Source organism: Fistularia commersonii, chromosome 14 (assembly GCF_037954325.1).
Source record: "Fistularia commersonii isolate RoL2024-O1a breed Wild chromosome 14, RoL_Fcom_v1.0, whole genome shotgun sequence".
In the NCBI taxonomy this organism is placed as follows: domain Eukaryota; kingdom Metazoa; phylum Chordata; class Actinopteri; order Syngnathiformes; family Fistulariidae; genus Fistularia; species Fistularia commersonii.
Genome location: NC_141297.1, coordinates 9,356,646 through 9,380,135, shown reverse-complemented (window position 1 = coordinate 9,380,135; position 23,490 = coordinate 9,356,646). Strand labels below are relative to the sequence as shown.

The 23,490-nt window shown below is 37.2% G+C and overlaps 1 long non-coding RNA gene across 1 annotated transcript in view; it reads left to right on the top strand.

Moving 5' to 3' along the window:
• Positions 1–20,742, top strand: part of LOC147227215 (uncharacterized) — a 125,491-nt gene extending 104,749 nt beyond the window's left edge. The window contains exons 2-4 of the long non-coding RNA XR_015107077.1: positions 19,316–19,413; positions 19,503–19,563; positions 20,687–20,742. This is a non-coding gene — a long non-coding RNA (uncharacterized LOC147227215). The remainder of the gene's footprint in view (positions 1–19,315; positions 19,414–19,502; positions 19,564–20,686) is intronic.
• The last annotated feature ends 2,748 nt before the right edge of the window (positions 20,743–23,490 follow it).

Sequence of the window (23,490 nt, the reverse complement as noted above, 5' to 3'; positions counted from 1 at the left end):
TTTATGGCTGAGCATACAATGGGCGGTGAAAACATTGTAAAATAAATATTATGTTTCTTTAAGTAATTCAATAATTTTGTACATTTTCTAAAGAGGTTCACTGTAGCCCTGCTCTAAGGGTATCAGGGTTGTGGGAGCCAATCCCAGCAGACATTGGGTAAGAGGCTAGGTTTATTCCGGACTTGTCACCATTCCATCACAGGGTCATGCGCAGTAATGAGCCAGGCAGCCGTGTGTTCATTCATTTATGTAGTTATTTATGTATTTATTTAATGAATTTTCCAATGCTACTGGCGAATAAGGAATTACAGAAATTTACATTTAGTTTCAACCTCAAAGACAAAAAAAGGTTTAAGAAAATACTCTTTTACCAGTAGGACTACTACTATTACTACTTGTACTAACAATAACAATATGATAATGATGTTGATAAGAAGGTACGTTAACTAAGTAGATATTAAAACAACGACCATTAAAAATATAAATGCAGGATATGCTTCAGGATGACCCACAGCAGAGGGGGCTGAAGTTTCAGAAAGATTGTGTGTTGAAAGTTAATTGACAATTGTCAATTTAAGGCACATAATCTACAAAAATGCCAGTTAAGAATTAAATCAAGAGCTGCTGGGTTCTTGATTCAATTTTAGGCTATTAGTTAATGAAAGCCTATGTAACTGCACTGTGTAGTTGTTCTTGGTCTTAAAGTTTGTCTTAAATGGAACATCTAAAAGTAGGAAAATGAAAAAATACTGTGGATCTGATTTTTGCTCATCCCATTTGACTCATAACATAAGTGATGGAGAGGCAGTTTTGTTTGATGCCAGTAAAAATGATTTAGCAGAAGCTGTTTTATGAATTATTATCACGTGATGCCATCGTCAAGTCACAGTGCGAAAGAAAAGCACTGCTGTTTTCCTCTGGTTGAAGTTTTCGATTGCAGCCTCAAGGCAATGCTCTCGTGATGGGAGACCAAGCAGCATGACTCATTTGTTTATAAAAAGATGGCGGCTGTCTGCCACCAATCTGTCAGAGCACATGATCAAAGTGGAAGCAGGCTGATGTTGAAGAAGAACTTCTCATATCCAGGCACAGCCGCTGGTGCCAGGAGTGCTTTTTCTTCCCATTGAGCACATGATGGCAAGGCTTTGACAACAAGCTGGTTTTAAGCTGAATACGGAAGTGTTTTTCTACCACGTGTAACAATAAGCTGCTGTCTCCATATTTTCTACAAGGTAAAATGTTTATTTTAGCAGTGTTTTGTGTTTAATACCATGTGCATTGCTTTATCTCTGTTCTGTTATAGATGGTTTCAAAACTAAACTGTGATTATTTAATGCAAAGAAATGACATTTCTGTACTCATTATTATTTTCTCCCTTTTTTTTTTATAAACTCATCGTACATGGGATTTTTCTTGTAATAGATTATCACAGCCTGTCTCCATCACATGAACAGACATGCCTCATCTCTTGGTAATCATTATCCAAATTTTGCACACTCCATTCAACTCTTAATTCTACTTTCTAAAACTTTTCATCATCACGGTTAAACATTGCGCCTCCTTCATGAATCAAATTCATTTCTTGGGATTTAACCTTGCACCCTGGGGGGGTGCTCATCTTCATGCATTTGGAGATTACCTTTTAAAAGCCAACCTACCACGAATTCCTCAGTCACAGACCTAAAGCGGCTCCCCCCCTCAAATTTAGTTGGAAATGAGACTACGCAACTTCTATGACATATTGACAAGCTGTTATTACATGATAATGGCCCATATTTTTCTGCCAAGATTTGCTTTACTGGAACTTCATCATATTATACCGTATATTGTGTCTTTGAAAGACAAGAGCTCCCTAAGCTTCATGTTATAAAAAGTGTCCATTATTTCATAACTACTGTCATGTAATATATACTGTAAGATTATTGTAGAGGATAATATACAAGTGCTGATTATACTTCTGTGGGATTTAAGTAATTATGAAGTTCCAGTTTTTGTTTGAAATTTTTTTCTGATAACCTCTAATCTGTCTAAATGCTTTCCTGAAAAAGGGAAAGAAAATCACTCCATATGACTTTGTTCTGTGTCTTCATTTTTACATGACTTTTTCCTATTCACCTTGAAAGGTCTGATCTTAGGTCAAAATGACTAATTAGCTAAAAAATTGAAACAAGTCATTTTCTTACAATAATCAGAAAACTAGATCTGCCGAATGTTTTCTGACGTTGAGCAGTCGGCTGGTTCAGATCAAACACTGTTGATGCAAGTATGCAAGTATACAGTATGTGTTTTGGAACATCTAAATGAGAAGAAGTCTAAAACAGAAATGTGAATCTTTGTACTTCAGCAGAAAAAAGAAATGCAAATTACTGCATCTTTTTTTATGAAGTAATTTTTAGTCATTATTAATTGGTAACCTCAGGGATTTTACATTTTTACACTGGGTACAGGTTTAAATTCTTACAAGGGTAAATACTATTGGCATAGTTAGATGTTCTGCACGATATTATTTCATAGTATGCATTTTAAATTTAGTTTTCCTCTAAACATGTATTTCCCTTTAAAGATATACACTATATTTAAAGTCAGTATATTTTTTTTCCACAGGACAAAGTGTTTGAGGCAATCTTGTATACATTTCTGAAACATTCATATCTGATGAGAAGATTTTTTCTGAAGTGTATTTTGCAAGATGTGTCACATTTTGTTTATCTGCATTCATACCCCCTCCCCCTTGATACGTTCTTATCTAAACTGTCATGGCAGCTCCACTATTGTGAGACTGAGCCTTGAATGTATATGAGGGAAGGGGAGACTCTGGCTGACAGTGGAGATATCCGTTCATGTCCATATGTTTTGGAAAGTAAATGCTTCTGGATTTTCTCAACCTCCCATCCTGTCTAGTCATCGTTAGAGTTGAACACAGATGTCAACAGCAATGGGAGGGTCACTAAGGGATCCTACCTGGCATGGTCTTCTTTCTTGACTGCATTTATGAAACACCCATAGACGAACACACACTCATACATATATATGTGTGTGTGTGTGTGTGTGTGTGTGTGTGTGTGTGTGTGTGTGTGTGTGTGTGTGTGTATATATATATATATATATATATATGCTTGTGTGATCCCACCAACGTGTTATCACATTTGTGTTGTTTTTTCTTTTTTTTTTACTATAAATTTAATAATTCATGTTTTGATGCTTGTTCCCATGTTTTAGCGACCTGTTTCTTCCACACCCACACCATGATGTTTTGGTTTTTACATCAGGAATATTTCTGGTCAGAAGTGGGGGCGGAGCGGCACTATGTGTGGTCCCAGGATCTTATTTGCGTCAGTGTGCGTTGATTCACGGTCTCCATCTTTTTGCAGGCCGGGCTGATGAACAGACGTGAAGTTACCCCATCTGATTCATTTCTCCTGTTTACAGTCAGACATAAGCTGCAACATTTGCATATGATGTAAGTTTCATAGTTGGAGACAAAATTGGCTTCCAATGTGTTTTAGTGTATTACCTAACTACAATTACTGAAATTGCTCCAAAGGGCGCTCCAAAACTGAAAATGTTGTAGTCAGACAAGCCCTTCACCTAGTTTTACTGAGAAAAAAAGGGTGAAGAAAAAATGATGTCCATGACTTCATATTTACAAAAATGAATTGCCTTACTCTTAGACCTTGACCTTCAACTAATCGCGGATTATTAATGCCTCACAACCAGATGTTTGCCCTTAGCTACAGTGTCCCCTTAATCTTAGTTTCCAAGGCAGTGTTTTCCTATTTATTTTCCTGTAGGTTTACAATGAGCCCTCCGAGTGAACAAATGCATCCCTTGATATCCATCAAGGTTCAAAGAAAAAAATGACAATCTTTTAATGCTAGGATTAGACACACATTCAATTATTTTTTATTATTTATTTTTAATGACTATTAGGGGTTTTTGTCATCAGGATTTAAACATAGTCATTCTCCCTGAATCTAGTCTTGGCATATTCCAAGGGATACCCATCTCTTTTCTAACAAGCAAGAAGAGTCCATTCACCCGTTTAAAATATATTCATTTCTTAATTCCATCCATTGTCTACCACTTATCCTACTCAGATTTGCGGGGGATGTTGGAGCCTATCCCAGCTGCCATAGGGCAAGAGGCAGGATACATCCTGGACTGGTCGCTAGTCAACTCCAGGGCCACATATACAGACAGAACCGCCGTTCACTCTCATTTGCACATATTGGCATTTTTTCCCTGTTTTTCCAATTTACCAGCTTCATGTTTTTGGTCTGTGGGAGGAAAACAGAGAACCCGGAGGACAGACACAGGGAGAACACGCAAACTCCACACATAAAGGTCCCCTGTCGGGATTGAACCAGGCTCTTTCATGTTCTGAGTACAAAATTCCATTTTGTTAATGTCAAGTGGCAAAAACAGCCATGAGAGGACAGGTGACTACTTTTAACATTTACAACGGATTTAAAAGGCAGAGCACAGATCGGACACTAAAAAAGCACTTTCTCCATCCCTACGATTTTAGTCAGCAAAACAAATGTCATCAAATTACATTTTTACTTGTTTCACTAGTTAATGTGTGTGAATACTGAATTATTTATGAATATCTCCTCCATATTTAAAACATTGATTATGGAAAATTGTTTCTAGATATTTATGAAAGAATGATACAAATGGTATTATTATATTATTATTATTGCTGTTAATAACGATTCAAATAATGGTAAGTATAAAATAAATCTTCACAAAAGAAATACACAATGCTATTCCAAATGTGTGAATTGCCCTCATTTATTGTAGAGAAATAACCTTCGCTGGCATTAACAGCTGCAACACATTACAGGCTGATGGATAACACTAGGGCATGAGAAAAGGTCATAGTAAACAAGCTTTGACTTCAGAGGAAAAAAGCAAGCCGGGTTAAAGACTGCAAAGCACTGATGATAAAGATATTAGGCATAATACTACCAAATGTGTCTGAAACAACTGAAAAGTTTAGACAGGCAAAGTTTGTGTAGAGAGTTTGACTTTTAAAGACTGTCAGACAGCTCTTTCATCTCTGTTGCTATAAACAAAAGAATAGGCAGCATTTAATGCACATTCCCAGCTGAATAACAACTTGCTTGACCTCCTGTTTCCTGTATACATTTAAATGGGTCACTTTGTGGATGGAAAGAGAAAATAATCTATATGCATAGTCCCATCAGAACAATGAATGCAGATATTTGCCAGTTGGTCAGTCATCCTAGATCGGCAGAAGGCAAATGAAAAGGGGAGTTGAGAGGAGAATTTTCTTCGACAAGAACAAAGTCAGCGAACATAACATGTATCATTATATTTCAGTCCCGGTTTTCTGCTTGTAACTAAACATACTGGGCTTGCATTTCACTTGCCGTGGATAAACTCAGCGATAGTATTTCTACAGGGGTATAGATAAAAACTTCTTTTTTATCTTTAACAAAAAAAAAAAAAAAAAACATTTTACAAATGGGGGCATGATAACAGCATAAAAAACAACACCGAAAAAAAAACAAACCTCAACTAAGGAACTGAACTTAAGCTGTATACTAATAGACAGTACAGATGAATAGGATTGATTCCCTTGAATCCTCATAGTACCAAAAACTCATTCAAAATCCCTGTGACCTTACCGAGGACTCCAACTTCAGCCTTGCCCTCACATTGCACTTTTACAAGCTAGAAGCATCCAATTTAAACCCAAAATGCAATCTGTACCTCTGTACTAAATACTTAAATTAATAATTAAAGTAATAATTTTGCTTCTCCAATTAAAATGTTTAGAAAGTGGCATTTGAATTTGATGGTTTTTTTTTATTTATTAGACCCTATAAATAAGAAAAACAGGTGCCAAAAGACTTAAAAAAAACATCAGTTTGAAGATGAAAAAATATCAGTGAGTATGTTACACTTGGTCAAAGTATGAAAAACATTTTCGGACGGATCGCCGAAAGGACACTAGTTTAAAACAGAAGGATTTCTCATGGATAAAAATACATTTTCCGCAATAGCACCATTTAAAATCATCCACTGCAGGTCATCAGTCCATGTATTTAAAGGGGGGTTGTAAATGTTATTTTTAACACAAAACACTTCTAAAATTGATGGAAAATTGATCAGAAAATCAAAAATGGTTGTAAACTAATCTGACTGTCCTTATATTGCCCAGTACATGCAACGAAATGTGACAGAAATTATTTGGGATGACTGTATGCAGGTTTAGTGGCGACAGCATCAGAAAATCTTGAATATTAATATCATGGTGATATACTGAATACAAGATGCTGTTTTTTTCACTCTCATGAAAAGTTTCTGGTACATGATGTACTAGTTACTAGTCACTAGTATTACTAGTGACTAGTACTATTACCAATCAGAAAAATAAAAAAGTCACAATATAATCTGTCAAAAAGTGATTTGTAGCCCAAGAGAGATAGATATAGACAAACAGTATGAAGAAAACAGGAAATTACACTTCTTCTTTTTTTTTCTTTCAACCTTAAGTTAATTTTCAAATGCATAGAATACAGTTTTTATATTACAAATTTATTACACCTTGTAATTCAAACAAATGTATTTCAACAGCATTAACTGAAATGCTCGATGCACTCAAAACAGGAGTGTATCATATAAAACAACGTTGAAACTTAATTAGATTATGCAGAAAAGTTCAAACAATTTTTTCAAATGTGAAGTTAATTAGTCAATAAAATATGCAATACCATCCATCTATCAATACATCTTCTACCATTTATCAGGGGTTAAGTTGCAGAGTTGATCCCGAGGTGTTCCCAGGCCAGCCTGGAGACATAGTTACTCCAGAATGTCCAGGGTGTTTCCCAGGGCCTCTTACTGGTTGGGCATGCCAGGAGCAGCTCGGGAAGTAAATATGAAAATATGAATTGCATTACAGTTTATTTTAGAACTACAACAAAAGCACAAAAATTGATTTGGAAATCACATGCTACACAGTTAACCAACATACTGAGGAATAAAGAAAATTTTATACATTGTTAATTTATGTTGTCGGACATCGAACAAGAATACACTTCAGACATTTACAAAGGAAATGCATAATCAGAATATGTATATCATCAGCCGTGTCATCCTCCCCAGCTGATTTAATGCAACACATTTGATTAAAAACACTTTCAAAGTCCTTTGTACTTTTGATTTAATGAACCCTGGTCTTTGTAGGAAGAGTCAGTGGAGCTTTCCATGGTGCTGAAACATCGAACAGCAACAACTACTGCAAAAAGCCTATTAAGAAAAAAGGGGAAATATGGAGAAGGAAAAGGGGACCATCAATGATGTATTTTTAATTTGTTAATTTTTTGTACAATATCTCATTGATAGACAAATTTTGTACGTACGCTGCACTTTGCATGTATATAAACAGACTGCAAGTCAACAGTGGGAAATGAAAATGAATACAATTTATTAAATTTCCATTTTGTTCCAAGGGAAAAAGGAAAACTGCTATTGGAGTACTGAAGAAGGAGGCATACATCCAGGTCATAATAGGACAATGTACAGCAAAAGATCAGACACATTTGATGATGCCATATACAAACCAAAGCCTGAAGAACTGTAGCAAAAAGATCTAGTTCTGTATATGAAAAGAGATCTTTAGCAAAGATGGCAACTTATAGAACAATAAACCTGCACTGCAAAGAGGAACAACAAAGCATTAAAATGTTTCAGAAGTTTTAAATGCTAATGATATAATTTAACATTTGCTGTGACTCTGACTCTTTGAAATCCCTGAGGGTATATATATAAATAATTTTATTAAATCCCTGAATAAATTCTTTCTTTAGACTGTCTCTCAGGTTTGTTTAACTGAAGGCAATGCAGTCAGTTTGGTTTACAAAGAGAGAGTGAGAAGATACAAAGATTGAAGACCCTGTCATCTTACAAAACCACCATCCTCTGCTGTCTGGCTACACTCTCATCTACCACTACTTTGCAGTCACTGACCTCCTTCAGATTACAGTGTCTATACAAGATGAAGTCTGCCTGCATGCTCCGACCGCTGTAACAAGTTATCCTGTGTTCCTGCCACCATCTGTACCTCTGCGTTCCTATCCTGTATACCAAACCTGCCCATCATTTCTTCATCCCCTCTATTGCCTGCATCAACATGCCCATTGAACTCTGCACCAATTACCACTCTCTCATCTATATTCTACATCGCTTCTTCTAACTCATTCCAGAAATTCTCCTTTTTCTCAAACTCACATCCCACCTGTGGGGCATAGCCACTAACAACATTGAGCATTACATCTCCAATTTCCAGTTTCAGACTCATAAGTCTATCTGACAGTTTTTCTACCGTTTCCTGTTATAGTCCCAATATTCAGTGTCCTGACTCTCAGTCCCAGACTCTTGCCTATCTTCTTCGCTCTCTGCTTACGAGCATGCCTTCCTCCTCTCCTTCTTCGACACACAGTAGCCCGATTTCCACTGGTACCCAGTCGGTTAATGTCACAAATGGAGGTCATTGTGAAGCCGGGCCTCGACTGATCCAGTATGAGATTCCTAAGTTCGATTCTAATTTTTGATTTGGAAGTTTTACGCCAAAACCCTTTGCATGCATTCAAGCTTGGGACGATCTCAGAGAGACACTGCCTTATGCTCCCCTGAGGTTGTATACGAGAGCATGATTTGCATTACTTATTCAAAATATTGGAAACTGATTTTATCCATTTACTATGAAAACTTGAGCAACAGGTAAGACGACAAATATAAACTGTAATACCCTCTAGTCTTTACACCTGAGTAACTACCCTTGCCTGCTCCCTATTATCTCCTCAGGGGTTGAGAGACAAAAAGCCTGGTGGAGAGTTCATTCAGCCAAGTGACTGGAGACAGTATGCTCCAAGCTGTTACTTCTACTTGAGTGTTTTGCACCACATCACAAGCTATTTTCTCCATTTACCAGTGTGGGTGTCCAAGACCTTATGACCTGATTACTATGTGGAAATTAATTTATGCCACTACTTTATTAGTAAATTTCATGACAGCCCAAAAACATCAAAAAATCACAGTGAACTAATTAACAATTTATTATCTCCAAAAATATATATCATATCAAGCATCTTTGGTGAATGACACTTAATATGTTAGCTTGTCATGCAATTATTACATTAACATGAATAATATAAACCAATTGGCAATTGTGAACAAACAAATAGATCTAAGGCTTTCTGCAAGCACAATTACACAGCTTTTTTCAATTCCATATATGCAGTATATCCCGGCAGATTTTGTTTGTAAATACGAATCTGCATGTTTGGTTTTTTTCAAGTTTGCATCATTTATCATTTAAGTTTGCTTTAAATGATCAGGATTAAGTGCTTTTTTTTTTTTTTTTTGCCCTGTAGTAAGAATTGTGTTAATTGGCTGAAACATTACTTTTGAGAAACGAAAAACACAAATTCTCATATACACACCAAAACCAATAGCACAACCACAATCACAACCAGAGGACATGGCACATGTCCGTGATGTTGTTATAGCTTGCCATCAGTTGTGTGTGGAAGAGGTGAAAGGTTTTCTGACTGTCTGAGCTTTGGCTACTGTAATTGGAGTTCAGGAGCTGTTGGTGACTGCTGGGTTTAATTGGACAGCAGACAGGAACTTATATGAATGACTGTCTTGGTCCATTGCATAGGAAATCTCAATTACTTCCTTGGTACAATGTTCATCACTGCCAGGCTGATGTCACATGAACTTCACCTCCAAAAAATGTCTGTGTGAGTGATTGAGTGAGTGAGTGAGTGAGTGAGTGAGTGAGTGAGTGAGTGAGTGAGTGAGTGAGTGAGTGAGTGAGTGAGTGAGAGTGAGTGAGAGTGAGTGAGAGAGAGAGAGAACGAAAGAAAAGAGAGAGAGAGAGAGGGAGAGAGTAGGGGGTGTGTTGGTGCCGGGAGTTGGAATTAATGAGCTCCTGTGGTTTATCATTGTCAATGCAGAAAACCAAATTGTCTCTGTTAGAATACTCTTCATTGAATTTTTTTTAGAAAATTCACTCTCTTGTTTAGCTCTAACTCCCTCTTCAACAGTCCCCTTTTTATTTATTTTATCTATTATTCAAAATCGATACTGCTTATCCAATACTCAGGGTTGCGGAGGTCGCTGGAGTGTATCCCAGCTGTCTTTGATTGAGAGGTGTGGTTAACCCTGAACCGGTTGCCAGTTGATTACAAGGCCACATGCAGAGACAAACAACCATTCACTCACTCATTCACACGTCTGGGCTACTCGGGTGCTGTAATGAACCGCCTACATTTTTGAACTGCGGGAGGAAACTCAAAAATCTTGTGGGAAGCCACTCCAAGACAAGGAGACCATTTAAACTCCACACATAGAGGCTCAATGTTAGAATGGAACTAGGCACCTTTTGCTCAGAATAGCCTTTATTTTCATTACAGGACACAATGAGCCTGGAACTGTGAGGCGGAAGCACTACTTATTATGGAAACAGAAAATGGAGAACATTTTGCATCCCTATCTGCCAACAACATAGTTACCGACTAAGTAGTGCATTTACAAGGCCTCAGTTTTCCACCTTTTGACTCACTGTCATGAAAGCCCATCAGAAACAATAATATTCACTGTTTTACTTTAAAAAAATGTACCTGGTATACCTGCTTTTATAAATTATGAAACTGGTTCAAGAAGACAGAGGATCTGCATTCAATGTTAACACATTGAATGCAGATAATATCTGTGAATAATGTCTTTGAAACAGGCTCAGATGAATCTCAGAGCATGAGTGACTTTACAGATACCTCATTAGCTTCCAGTCCCTTTGGTACCTTTGCTTGTATTTGTATTTAGGAATTTACTGATCTATTTATTTATTTAGCACAAAAACATTTCGTATGCTTCCGAGACTCTTAAAGTATTTGAAGAAAAATAGATGGGGCCATTGACATTGGTTTATATAGTTTACAATCTATATAAGCCTGTAGCCTGTTGGTTAACATATAACAACATAAAAATATCAATTAACTAATGGCTATGTTCTCTATTCACATTAAGTAAGCAACATTTAGAGATTATATGTGTGTAGATACAAACAGTAAATCCATGTATTTCTTCTGAAATTTAAAGTAATCAAATCAACAGAGAACCAATATGTGCATCTTGTATGAATAGATGCACATATATGGATCCAAATCTGGTAGATGTCGAGTGTTAACAGTTTGCATATGTTACACCAGATACTGTTTAATGGAGAAATGTATTGGCAATGTTTGACAGATGCTAGAAGAGTGATTGAAAGATGGAAAAAGTAGTTTGAACAGCTAATGAATGAGGAAAATTAAAGAGAGGAAAGGGTACAAGAGGTGACTATTTTAGACCAAAAAGTAGCAGAAATTAGTAAAAGTGAAGGAACTGAAGAGGTTGAAGACTGACAAGGCAGGTGGTCCTGATGATATACCTGTGAGAGTGCAGAAGTGTCTAGGAGAGGCAGTGTTAGAGTGGCTAGACTACTCAACAGGATCCTAGAGAATGAGAAGATGCCTGAGGAATGGAGAAGAAGTTTTGTGGTATCCATTTTCAAGACTAAGGGGGATGTGTAGAATTGCAGCAACTATAGAGGGATGAAGTTGATAAACCATACAATGAAGTTATGGGAAAGAGTATTGGAAACTAGACTGACAGCTGAAGTCAGCATTTGGGAACAGCAGTATGGCTCCATGTTTAGAAAGAGTACTAGAGATGCAGTATTTGCTTTGAGAATGCTGATTGAGTACAGAGAAGACCAGAGGGGGCTGCACAGCATTTCTATAGACCCAGAAAAAGCATATGACAGGGGGGCAAGAGAGGAACTCTGGTATTGTATGAGGAAGTCTGGAGTGGTGGATGTGGGATCAGCTTTGAGCCCCTTCTTGTTTGCAGTAGTGATGGACAGGCTGACAGATGAGGTTAGACAGGAATTTCCATGGACTGTGATGTTTGCAGATGACATTGTGATCAGTAGGGGGAGCAGAGAACAGGTTGAAGAAAATCTAGAGAGGTGGAGGTAACCTCTGGAAAGGAGAGGGATGCACATTAGTCTCAGGAAGACAAAGTATCTGTGTGTGAATGAGAGGATCCCAGATGGAACGGTGAGGCTACATTGAGTGGAGATCAAGAAATTGGAGGATTTCAGGTACTTGGGATCAACAGTACAGAGCGCCGGAGAATGGAAAAGAGACGGGCACGAGCAGGTTGGAATGGGTGGAGAAAAGTGTCAGGGGTACTATGTGATAGAAGACTATCAGCCAGAATACAAGGAAAGGTGTACAAGACAGAGGTGAGATCAGAAATATATGGCCTGGAAACAGTAACAAGGACAGAGCTAGAGGTCACAGATATGACGATGCTAAGGTTCTCTTTGGGAATGACCAGGATGGTTAGGATCAGGAATGAGTCTATCAGAAGAACAACACATGTTAGCTGTTTTGGAGAGAAGATCAGAGAAGCCAGACTGAGACGGTTAGGTCATGTGCAGAGGAGAGATAGTGAATATATTGGTAGATGGATGCTAGAATTGGAGCTGCCAGGCTTGAGTTCTAGAGGAACACCAAAGAGAAGATTGATGAGCGTAGGGGGAGAAGATATGAAGGTAGTTGGTGTTAGAGAGGAGGGCACAGAGAATAGGGTTAGATCAGGGTTGGGCAAACTCGGGCCCGTGGGCCACATTTAACTCATTGGTCTTTTTAAACGAATGATTGGATCAATGAATGTGGGAGCTCAAACAGGAGATTATTTCATTTTGGGAGCTACTTGAGAATTTTCCTGGGCTGAATGACACAGATTGGCTTTGTGATTTAGCCTTTACTGTGAACATACTGACACACATGAATGAGCTGGACATGAAGCTACAAGGGGAAAACTGGTTTGTGCATGAAATGCAAGCAAACGTCAGAGCCTTCAAAACCAAGCTGGTTTTATTTTCAAAGCAAATGTCAGACGAGTCAGATATGTACTGTTAACAAATGCTTTTTTTTTTTTACATGTATCTTGTGCTGACCCAGCCCATCTGTCAAATTTTAATAGTCAATGCATCCCCTGAGCCAAAAATTTGCCCACCCCTGGGTTAGATGGAGAGGGTCGATTCGCTGTGCCAACCGAAAGGAGAAGAAGAAGATGAACTTGAGTTTACAAGCTTAGAAAAAGAGAAAATATGCATCTGCTTTTGAACTCTGATATGTTAAAGCTCTATGTTTTGTTTAGATTTGCTTATGTCATTTATTATTGGTAGAGGTAACATACAATAACTTCTTTTTACAGCACATGTATCATGAACACTTTGGTTGAAGTCAAAGACTATATATAATTCAGAGAACGAAGGGGTTATTCATCTTGTTAATAATAGCCTCCATCCCCTTCCATGGACACACAGCACTAGACCTAAATGCTGTACTCTTGTCAAACCACCTACGCCTCTATTAGAGACTGAGGACACACATATGCAGGTCTGAAGGGAGACATATTCAGTCTCTTGAAATACAGATGCTACCGCTGTAGACTACCTCTCCCTATACCATCTGTATGCCTCTGAAAGATTCCCTTTCAACCTTTGTAGAGAAGCCTTTTTAAGGGAGCAAAAGGAGGGTATAACCGATTTCTTAATTGGAAGGTATTTGAAGTTGTCAAGGGTCAGGAACAGTTAACCTCTGTAGAAGTACTTCCTGGTTAACCTTAGTTAACCCGGTCTTGTATTTTTTTTGTCAGTCTTCACCGATGGAAAAAGATGGGGGGCTATTAGGCAGAGAAATGCCATCTGGGTCTCTCACAAGCAGCCTTCAGGGTCTGAGAGGGGGGCCGTATTTTGCTCCAATCATCCTTTCTGTTCTTGCTTCCAAACTCTGCAGAGCAACAGATTCTGAATGTTGTCACTAAGATGTTTTTGGTGTTGAAAACAAAGGTTTAAAAATGTATGATATGTTTCGCAGACAGCTGGAAAAAAAAATGCTTCAGACTTTATAAAATTCCACTATTTCATTTTTCAAAGAGAATAGAACATATTCAGCCCCCTCCCCCAAAAAGGGTGATAAAAAATGTTTGCCATTAAAGTGATTGAAATCAAAAATACAGCTTTTAAAAAACAAAAAAAACAAAAAAAAAAAACCCTTGGCTTTATTTAAAATATAAAAATATCTTCTTTCTCCTTATTTTTTTTAATGAATGCCATTCAATAAGAAAAACATGTAAACACACATTTGAAACACATTTAAAAGCACCCAAATATTCTTAAGATTAAGGAAACCCAGAGTGATAATTTGTTTCCTATTGTATATTCTATGTTGCAACTTAACAATAAGAATTCCATTTTATGGATGTGCCCAGTGTTATTCTTCTTGAAAGCAACTTTTTTCTGCAGATGGAGATTGAAGATGACATATCTTAGTTATCAAAGAATATTTCTTGTGGTTTAGTTTTTTATTTTGAGATCTTATGTGTGAGTGTTTTACTGTTTTCTGCTCTATCTCTGTTTTTTATCGGAACGTAGGAAACCGTTTCAAACAGAAAATTGCAATGCAGTTATAACAGAAAGAAAAAAGAAACACTTCCTTCTTTGAAAACAAAAAAGTAAATCAGCTAGAAAATGTCTCTTGAATGTTGAATGATGGGCATGTTTAATGTGTTAGGTGTTTGTAATGTGACTTCACTACTCACATCTCATGCCATCTGCAGATTCTTTGTTTCACTGGTGCAACAAGCTCAATAGCCTCAGGTCTGATGCCTGTACTCACATCCACTTTTGGTCTTTAGACGCATTCTCTGTTGAGGTGATGAAGTTAGTTGCTTGTTACACCCGTTGGCAATAGAAGCTGCTTCACAAACTTGCAATGTATTGTCCCTCAATTAAAACAGTACTTTTAAATCCCAAAAACCTCAACGTGCAAGACACTGCTCCGTTCTTGGGCTATTAGTTGCCTTGTAGTCTCTTGTAGGAAGCGATATTGTTATTGTAAATGTCATGTTGATAATATAAAGTAAGTACTTGATGAAAAAAATGGTAGTAGTACTAAAAAATTGAATACTTGCCAGCATACTTGTTAATCAATTAAAACACCAGGTAATAAGTTATGTCTTTTTTTTGACAGTTTTATCTATTCATTAGATTTCTGGTATCCATGTTTGAATTTGTGAGAATAGGCTGTGTGACTGATGAACATCAGTTAACCTACACTTTCTTTCTTGTGTAGCACCAAATAAAGCTTGAACATTTATCATTTATCTTAAGATGGGAATACCAGATACTGGCAGGCCATGAACAAGCCACCACTGAGACTGTTGTATTCACGCCACTGTATTGTTTCTCGAAGGGTTTATTCCTAGGTTTAAGGGTTACCCTTACCTTCCAATTATTTATTTTGCGGTCCAAGATATTCAAAGACCAACAAGAGGGTGTTAGTTATACTAAACTTTTTATCAGGCTCTGCCAAATTAGTCATTTGGCTTACTCGGAAGAAGAAGGCCCACAATCAATGAAACGAGAGTCCAGTGATGGTTTTAAAAGCACCGATTAAGACTCGCCTAAAAGTGGCTTTTGATTTCTTCTCTTTAACAGGCAAGTTGGGGGACTTTATTGCTACTTGGGCGGTTGGAGGTGTTTTGTGTTCCGTAAACAACCATGGCGAGTTGATGCTCTCATTCTGAGTTGATCCCCTGCCACTGAGCTACATGAAGTATCTGTCATTGTTCTCATTGAATGTATACCTGTTAGATCCCAGGGTTTGAATAAAGGCAATTTTTTAAACTCTTCTTCTTCTTCTTCTTCTTCTTCTTCTTCTTCTTCTTCTTCTTCTTCTTCTTCTTCTTCTTCTTCTTCTTCTTATTATTATTATTATTATTATTATTATTATTATTATTATTATTATTATTGTTATTATTATTATTATTATTATTATTGTTGTTGTTGTTGTTGTTGTTGCTGTTATAATAATAATAACAATAATAATAATAATGATTATTATTATTATTATTATTAGTAGTAGTAGTAGTAGTAGTAGTAGTAGTATTATGTCCAACACTCCAGTGTTTCTGTCAATATATAGTTTTCATTGATGACATAGATATTTTTGTTTGACCTAATGTATTTGTTTCCATTAGAAATAAGAAACTATGATACACTCTTGTGAGGTTTAGGTACAACATTAAACATATAACCTTGCCCTTATTCAGGGCATAAAGTAAGCAAACCAAGATTGCAGTGTAAATACTTTATAATGTTATTGCAATTTGAGGTGAAAGGGTAAAAAATTAATGTTAGCTGGGTGCTAATTTCCCATGAGGTTGGCAACAGCATTCAATCTCTCCTGTTGTTTTTTCTCATATACTTTTATAACTGAGTGATCCTTGACATTGACCTGTTGTAGCACTCCTCTACTATAACTGTTTATGGTTTTGGTGTTCAGGTGGCACTGTGAGATCTGTCCCTGACACCTGGTCCCAGATCATTTCAGTATGTCAGTTGAGGAGGACTGCAAGCTATGATTGAGCTAAATAATTTATGACTCTAAGGTCACAGAATCTGACACAGTGACCAAAGTGAAAGGGGAAAAAAAGATTTGCTTCGCAGTCAAGCAGTGGTAATGAATGTTAGTGGCTTCTGGATGTCATCTTGTAATGTTTGGCCCAATCAGATATATCACCGTGTCTTGCCACAAGTTTGCGAAGATGGTTTAACCTGTTACCTATGACATTCATCACTAGTCTGTCCTTTACCTCTGTTGAACCTCCCTGTGTGCTGAAACTAAAGATTTGTTTCATTGTCAAGAGGGTATCTTTCTGTCTTTATTTATTTATCTATTTATTTGTTTGTTTGTTTGTTATTTAACTCTTGGTATATTTCTGTAAACCCATATCAGAAGATTTATTTAAATCAAATCTCAATTATATATTTCATACCACCATGGTATTTTATCTTAATCACAGCAGCAAAATTCAGACAGGCATGGCATGGATACTTCATGTAGAATAACAGCTTAAGTAATACTGATGTGCCCCTCTTTGATTTTGTGCCGTCTGGTGTTTATTTGATTAAAAGATTGGAAATTTAAATGAGCATGAATTATTCAGTAATAAAAAATGTCATTACTAGTTGGTGTTTACATTATAGTAAAGTCATATAAGAAACACACCAGAAGCATCATTGAGAGGATAATCTTGCAGCTTTCAACCTCGAGCTATGTGCTAAGTTCTCACCCATGTCTTGTGCTGCATAAAAAAGGTCAATGATTCATAGTACATGTGGATGGGCACGAGGCTCTTTTATCCTGATATACATACTGTAATATACTGTACACTCTGTTCCAAAACTCTGCAAGTTTCATCTGTTCACACTTTAGCACCACTTTTTGGCATTGTCTACCTCTGATGTGTATGTACAGACATGGCATGGCATCAAAAGACCAGCTAAAATCAGATTTTATAAGTACAGAGGGGAAAATTTCACCTTGTGCACTGTTAGTGATCCGAAGTTTATATGAAAACCAAAACATCATCAAAAATATGACAGTTTTCTTATGTAATGAAAACTGCATTGTACCTGCATGATAAACTGCACAAATCTCTTCAGCAATGGGAGCCTCTCTGTTGTCTGCTTAGAGCAGAAAGCTTTCTCTGGCATATACCTGGATTTATCTATCAATCTGACATGCTGGTGGCACATCCCTGATGAGGGAGGTTGAGAAAATGTTCCTTGGCAAGATGGAGTAAGGGAAGATGGATCCGAGGTATAGATGAACACTGTGGTTGTCACTGTTTGGATGTGACCTGTTTGGCTCCTTTGACATTCTTCTCGGGAAACCGAAACCTGGGACTGTTTCATCTACATTACAGATGTTGTTATTTTCTGTTTTGCCCTTTACACTTTGAATTTGAGATCAAATTAAAACTTATATTCACATTTCTAACACCATCCCAGTCTTTTGGCTCAGGGAGTTCAAAAATCTGGTTTTATCTGCTGCTGTTATTTGGCCTTTTGCAGATGGGAACAGATAGCATTATTCTTAGAATTATTAATATTATTGCTGTAGTAGTTATTATCGTTGTTATTGTTATTTTCATTGTTGATGTTATATTATAACTGTTGTTATTTATAGTATCATTATTAATAATAATACTAATATCTGTTGATTCTGATTCATATTCATTCTATCATGAATATGAATCAAGGTACATTCAGTACATACCATTGCTTAACACAGTAGAATTTAATAAACACTGAAGGCTTTACTTACCCGTTTAACTGTTGAAAGTCTCGTGTATTCTTCTTTAATGGTGATAAGAGATGAAACATTTAACAAACCTCTTGTAGCCCTTGTTTTCAATTAACTTTTTCTGAGCTAGAACAAACTCAGAACAGAACAACAAAGAAAATGCATTGTAGTTTTTCTTTGAAATGAGCAGTTTGCACCGATGCAACATAGTGAACATTAGTCTCAGTGTCATTTTGACATCAGCAGTTAGTTTTAAACATTCACTCATGTATTAGACATTAGAGCAATTTACCTTTACCTTATTTAAATGTAATGGTTTAATCTCGCTTCACAATTGTACTTTACGTTAATTTATAAGGAATAGCCCAACCTAATTTAGAGGGACTATTGCTCAACTTTTTTGTTTGTTGTATTTATAAATAACAAAATAATCATCGCACTTGCTCATAAAAAACAGAGGACAATGGGATGTTCAAGTTTTGCACAAGGACACCAAATCAATGGATCCTCATGTAGCTCCTTTCAGATCTTTTGGGCCTTCCTTTTGTCTTCTTTGGGAAACCCTGTTCTGTGGCCAGTGAAAAGCTTTTGGAGGCTGATGAAGGATCCTTCCTGTGTGAATTAAATCCACCCCCCACACTGATCTGAACGATTTTTCTGTTAATTTTTAATACAGGCCAGGCAGTTCATTATTTACTCTGTAAATTAAGGTCAGATAAAATTGATTAACACCCAAAGCTCACCGCAATGCCCTTCAGATGGAGATATATTGATAAGAAAAGTCTCTGGTCTCTGACAAGCATGTAGCAAAAGGCAAAGATGATGCCACTGAGACCAGGCAAAAAAAAACCAAAAAAAAACTGTTGATTGTCAGTGGAGGAGGTAGTAAAATACCTAGATGGCCAATGGTCATTCATTATGACAAAATCAGCCACTTATCCTGCAAGATTTAAAAAAAAATTAAAAAGAAGCTTTGGGGGCTGTTACGGATTTGCCTGTGTCCATTAATCTCTTTATTCTATTCATTCATTCAGTCAGTCATTCATTCATTTGCTTTTTTTCCACAGGGTTGCAGGGAGCTGGAGGTAACCCAAGTTCTCACAGGGCAGAAGGAAGGGTTCAGTCCATACCAATCTACAGTCAATCACTTGACCGAATTTAAAAGGCAGATAAGCATTCATTCTCACATTCAGACCCAAAGGACTATTTGCAGCCTGCAATTAACCTGACTTTTGTTCTTTGTTTTCCTGACAGTTCCAATGTCTCAAGATGCCTTGAGACGCCTAAAGACATGATCCCTCACGCGCTGAATACAGTTGGGTATTATTGATACTAAAATGAACACAATAGTTTTGAATTGCTCTCAAAAAGTGACTCTCAACCAAAGGCTCTGAAACATCAACATTTTTAGACATTGTTGCCAAACCATGAACTAATCAGACACCTCAGGTTTTACATTTGCTTTTTACCAAGGATTCTAATCTTACATTAATTGTCAGCATATAGTATTAGATTTATGCTACTATGCAGAATATATAATTAATATATATATATATATATATGTATATATAATTCACACAGTGGTTTCAGTGGTTCAGTGGCCTATGTATGCGTTGAATTGGAAAAAAAGCCGGAGGCCCGTCATTCTCCAAATCCTATCAATTAGTTGAATCACTAGCCTCCTCAGCTGGTATCTCACCTCACATAATACATAGTTAATATCTGTTGCAGACAGAGTTATTAGAAATGGCATAATATGGACTGATAGAGCTGTGAAATCAGAGGCCTCTGCCCTGGTCACAGTTGAAAATACCCATTAAGGTCCAGTTAGAGGCCGAGACCGGAGATTAACAGGGGGTACAGATGAATTGCCACAATTACTGTGAAACACATAGGTTCATGGTAGAAACAAGGCAAACATGCATTATGAGCAGCAGTTAATCACTACACAGCGAAAGCGTGGAATCATGTTAGGATATGCACTGTGAAAGATTATACCTCACTGATGAGTTTCTGACTGTTTATATATATATTTATTTATTTATTTTTCCCTTTTTTCATGGAAGCTAGGATTGAGGTGGCTGTAAATACCTTTGGCACAAGTGTTCTCAAAAATAATTTCACATTTTACATAATTGATTTCATTGTATAGAGCAATGTCATCTCCCTAAAACAACAAACCAAGCCAATACAAACATAAATTTGAGAAAATATTTTTTTTACATTATTTCTGTTTCTTTCATACATATCTATTCAAAGAACAATTATTATAATCCAAATGTAATATTTTTCTGTGAATATACTGATTATATTAATTTAATTTTGGGCAGCTATGGCAGACAGCCCTTGTTTGATTCTGATAGGGGGCATATCTGTGTTTTCGAGAGTTCTCCCTTTGGTTTTCAAGTTCTCCCTTTGTCTGCATGGGTTTCCTCCAGGGCCCTCTGGTTTTCTTCCACAGTCTAAAAACATGGCACTCCGTCACAGATACCCCACCTTTCATCTGATGACAGCTGGGATAGGCTCCAGCCTCCCTGCAACCCTGACTCCAGGATAGGCAGTATTCACTATGAATGAATGAATGAATGGATGTTTAATGTAAGGGAAATCATGTAAGAAAGGCAGCTTTGACATTTTTGAAAATCATTCCTCACATTTGACATTGGTCTGTATTAAACATCTCTGTGCCATCTTCACACTATAATATTTATATTATATATTTATTATATTATATTTTTCAGGATCTTGTCAAAACGAATAACTTTTCATATCATTGCATCAAATGAGGGGTGTTTAGCCAAGCCTAGTATGACAGCTCATGTTAACAAGTTTTAAAACTGCTTTTAAAAGTGGTTCAATATGAAAGCATTTGCCGTATTTACGATTTTACATGCCATAATTACACATGAATATAACAAATGGTTTGCATTTGCTTGCTCCATACTCGCAAATGTGTATGTTTGGTGATAAAACTCCTGTCCACAGCTGAGAAAAGGCCAGCTTTAGAAAGAAGTGGTTATATATACCCTGGGTACTGCATTTTGCTGATAAATTTATATGTATTCTGTGTGATGACAATAAAGGTTTTTTTTTTTTCTTCTCCATGATTTACAATCATTTAGTTCAGGGCACAACTTCCTTTTAAAAGAAGTAAATAAATTAGTCAAGTCAAGATTGTGCAGCCCAGTCAATTCTGCTCGCCCTTTACGCAAAAAAATATGCTGTTGCTTCAACTGATCAAATTTTGAGTTGGCGACATCACAGCCTTCCAGCAGGCTACAACAACGTCAGCATATTCACACCCTCTGATTGGATAGACAGAGAGTGGACTAGTGTATTCACGAGGAGAAGCATACAAGCGATCTGCGAACAGAAATAAAGTTGTGTTTGTTTAATATCGGTTTTGTCAACCCGCAATGGCTGCAGGAGGAGAAGAAACGGATTTTGTTGCTATTATTGTTAAAGCCATTTTCTAGATGGAGTTTTGAAGAAAAGCTGCACAGAGTAAAGAAAGGTTGGGCAACTCCTAAGCTAGCGAACCTTTCCCAACCAGGAAAAGGATTTGTCCAACATTTTCAAGCCACGAACTATGATCGGTACCCCTGGCTCACGGGCTCCGAAGTAGCCTACAAACTGGATTGCTTGGCGTGCTTGGAGCTGACGCGCACGGATAATCTGTACGACGGAATCATTGAACTCTATTTGAGGAAAGAAAGGAGGTTGGATTTTGTCTACGAATGATCAGAGATTTTGGTGAGTAAAATGCTGATTTCTTACTGCTATTTTCCTAAATAATTCTGCAAGTTTATAAGGTTATTATTGGTCGGTTTTATGTGTCGCAACTGTTCGCTAGAAGGGCATTTATTGTTGCTACTGTCCGTTTTTTGTGTCTCCCGCCACGGAACCAGACTTTGTTGTCCCGGTGTGCTCGGATTTCATTCAGGGAAAAACGTCACAATGGTCAGAATCTGATCAAGCAAGAATGTTTTATTTGAAGTTAGGAAATACACTTACGAGATAAACCGGGCCAGAATGAATGTCACCCCGAGAGGATTGTTCATCCTCTCTGAAAATTCGCTGAGACGCGTCCAGCGAATGTGCAGGTGAAGAAATTCAGGCCTCTAACCAAGGACGCATGGCCATTTTACACCATCGCCTCAACGGTCGAGTTTACTTCCTAAAAAATATTTGTTTTACACACTCTTAGAATTTGGGCACTTGGGTTGCCGGGCCGTTCCCCGGTCAAAGCCGCGGGGTGCGTGATCGATCACGCATGGGGGGTGTCAGTGGAAGACTACAGAGTTGGGCACCCCTTCGTCTTTATACCCCATTTCTGCATAATAAGATGTTTTTTTTTTATTCCCTTAAACTAATTATTGGGGGTGGATTGATTCAGAGCACTGCTGACGGGCTAGATGTAAAATGCACGTCCCTCCACTGAGTTCTTCACACCAAAAAGTCTCAAAGACCTAAACCATAAACAGTAGAAACCAACAAAAGCAGTTGGGGATGTGGAAATATAGAAAGCTGTGAATGAATGGCAGAATATGAAAAACCTGATAAACATCCATTATGAAACAGTGGATGAATGGAATTAATAATGAACCAAGTTTGGAATCCAATCCAACAGAGCCAAGAGAAAAAAGCTTATCTTTCAGTTTGGCAAATGTGAAATGAGAGCATATGATCAGAGTTACTACATGATGCCAGTGTGTTAAAATAGGAGAACAACTTTTTCTGACACACTGTTTATCAGGCACCAACTATTGTCACAGGGGCAGAATCAATGCTGGCCTACTGTTCACTCATTGGATTGGAAGTAAACTTAAAAAATCAGCTCAAAATTATTCTGTGAGTCAGATTCACTGAGATCTCATGCAGGTTCCTCTGATTGTTAGATTAGTTTGTTAGCTCAAGGGGTGTTTTCAAGAAATCTCTGAGTCTACAGAATTAATTCTGAAAAGAGAAATGATGGAAATTCTGGGCAGGAAGTCTTGTACAGGGTGCAAATGGTTATCTGTCTTTAGATTAATCATAGGTGTGTTTTGGGAGAAATACAAATAATCAGTCAGAGTGTCATCTCCCATTCTGTTTATAAGCCAGGAGCACCAGTAACATGGTATATTGCGATTTAAATGACATATCTGCCAAGTTTGAGAAACGACCAATTTCCTTTGGAGGAAACATTTTTTTTCTTGCTTGGCGGTCGAAAAAATTCAGAAGCTAAACTGTTAATTATTTT